Consider the following 2,829-nt stretch of genomic DNA (forward strand, 5'->3'; position numbering starts at 1 on the left):
ATATTTGGTGCAATGTTATGGATTGAGGAAAGAGCCTATAAGGGAGATCTAGGTGTAAAGAAACCATAAGCAAGATTCGGGATTGTTTATTTAGGGTAACAGAGGGCAAGGGTTTGCTAATCAAGGCTTGTAGAAACATGTGTGTGTGTGTGTGTGTGTGTGAGAGAGAGAGAGAGAGATTTGAACGTCGAGCTCATATAATGGACTCCTTCTCACCAAGGGCATCCTTCAAGACCTTCAAATTTCAAAGACATTATGGTTTGTTAGCATTATATTATATTTTAAAAAGGATCTCTAACATCTGTCACCCGTAGAAAATGGATAAAATGCCCAACAAAAACCAACCCTCACATTGGCACCCCAAATAAGAGAGAGAGAGAGAGAGAGAGAGAGAGAGAGAGAGAGAGAGAGAGAGAGAGTAGTTGAAGGACCTTTTATCAGTTCTGAGATATTTTTTTCTTTTTTATTTTTAAGATTCAAACTATGGGCCATGCTTAAACATCTATAAATTCTCTAAATTTTGACACACAAGGGTGCCTGTCAAAAATGAGAGAGAGAGAGAGAGAGAGAGAGAGAGATGATAATTTTGTAGCACCCAACAAATGTTACACCAAGGAGAAAAGGGGAGAAAGAAAGAGAAGCACAAATGTTTAAGGGTGTAATTAGAACCATTCACAAAGACGTTAAAGTTACAGAATAAGTCTTCAACAATTCAATATCTAGATAGAAGAATAAGAAGAAGAAAATTTTTAATGCCATAGGAACAGTCCCAAAAGATATATCTAACAACTTGAGTGAGAAAAATTTATTTTTGCTTCATCTTCTCTCTCTCTCTCTCTCTCTCTCTCTCACACACACACACACACACACACACACACACATCTTGATAAAAGGAGAATTTAAAGTGTTGTAGGAACGATATGATGAGATCTCAAATATCTATTTGATGGTCTCAAGTTCAAGATCTGACACAGAGAGAGAGAGAGAGAGAGAGAGAGAGAGAGAGAGAGAGAGAGAGAGAGAGAGACCAGTCATAGCTTTCTATACTTTCTTTGAAGAGATTGAGAAAAAAAAGTTTGCTCGTCTTTTTCATGGGTTAAACGGGAGTCATCACTTCAACTGCAAAGCCAATTTGTCAACTACTATGCGAGGATGACAAGTCATATGTGTATGCACACACCAGGTCCATGCAAACTACTATCCACCCAACATGTGTGTGTGTGTGTGTGTGTGTGTGAGAGAGAGAGAGAGAGAGAGAGAGAGAGAGAGAGAGGTTTGGGGGGGTACAAGGAGAGCATAAGATTTTTGGATGTCATAGTTACTAAGCCAGACCAATAGCAAGAGACCTCAAGATATATGTGAAAAATCTTTTATTCAATCGCGTGCACACCTCTCTCTCTCTCTCTCTCTCTCTACCCCGACAAGATTAGAGCACTCCTAAGTTTGTTGAGAAAAAGGGCTAGTATTAAAGAATAGTATCAAGAGGTTGTGTCATGCATCACGTTTAGAAATGCAATAAACTATATATGTAGAAAGAGAGTATCGATGGTGTTTGCACTTGGAACAAAAGATAGCCCTATGAAAATAGAAGTGATGTTTCTTTGGCCGCAGCAATGTGGGCCACATACTAGTTTACCTTATGCTCTTGGCCACAAGAAGCAGAGTCTTTCCACCGTGCATTGTTTTTGTGCATTGTTTTTTCTTTTGGACTTGTCAAAACTATCAAAAAAATTATCTACAAATGATACTCAATAACAAAGGCCTATCTTTGTAATAAATGAAGACAATAAAAAGACTTTTGATTTAAGAGGGGATGTATACATCTCTAAACCTAGTCACCATTCTACAACAATATTTTTTCAATCGCCAACTAAGAGCAAACAACATAAAAAATTATAAATAGGTCTTTGATCATTTATATGTTGGCCTAAAAAACAACCCATTCAAAGTCTAAACGATGCTAATCAAGAGAGCTAGAGATGAACTAAAGAGCAGAGTGGTAAATCCATTAGAAGTGTTAATCTTAACTTTTTTGTATAATCAACTTTCTTGTAAAATTACTAAGTGATGTATATATTAGAACTTTCTTGTATAATTACGAAGTGATGTATATATTAGGAGTACTTTTTATCACTCTTTTGTGAGAATTACAAGTTATAAATAAGGTGAGAACTCGCTATGGCCTACTAGGGCAATAAATGTGTGTGTCTGTGTGTGTAAGAGAGCGCTATCTGTGCTTTTTTGCTACGCACCAATTCTTTTGTCTCTTCTGCTCCTCTTATGTATCAACTGCCTACGTATTTTACTTTTTTAAAAGGATTTGTAGCTTTTTTACGTTCACTAGCTTAATCTAAATAAAATTCATCACCAGCGTTTATCTCCATCGCTTCCTCTGTGTTTTCTACTTTTTTGCACAGTGTGTCATCTTGCTCAGTGTGTTTGTGTGTGTGTGTGTGTGTGTGTTCCAGTAACAATATAACATAAACACCAAAGAATCCTTTTCAAATTACAAAAGACACTAGAAACTATGTTAATGAAAAGGTGGTATAATTTTCATTCATAGTATAGAACATACTTTATACACAAGTACAAAAAAATCAAGAGCCTAAAGGTATATGAATCCGCCATCTTCAGGCCAAGGAACTTTGAAAACCATATTTGAGAAGGTAACTCTCATCTGCACCCATGGAAACAACACAACTTTTAGTTAGCATTAGCACCGTATGCAGGTGATGCATGGACATCCCACATGTTATAGATGTCACCCAACTAGATTGCTTTCAAAGATAAATAATAAGAAAGGTAAAGCTAATCATATATTCAAAGATG

This window comes from Adiantum capillus-veneris, chromosome 19 (assembly GCF_014529385.1).
Source record: "Adiantum capillus-veneris isolate H3 chromosome 19, ASM1452938v2, whole genome shotgun sequence".
Lineage (NCBI taxonomy): Eukaryota > Viridiplantae > Streptophyta > Polypodiopsida > Polypodiales > Pteridaceae > Adiantum > Adiantum capillus-veneris.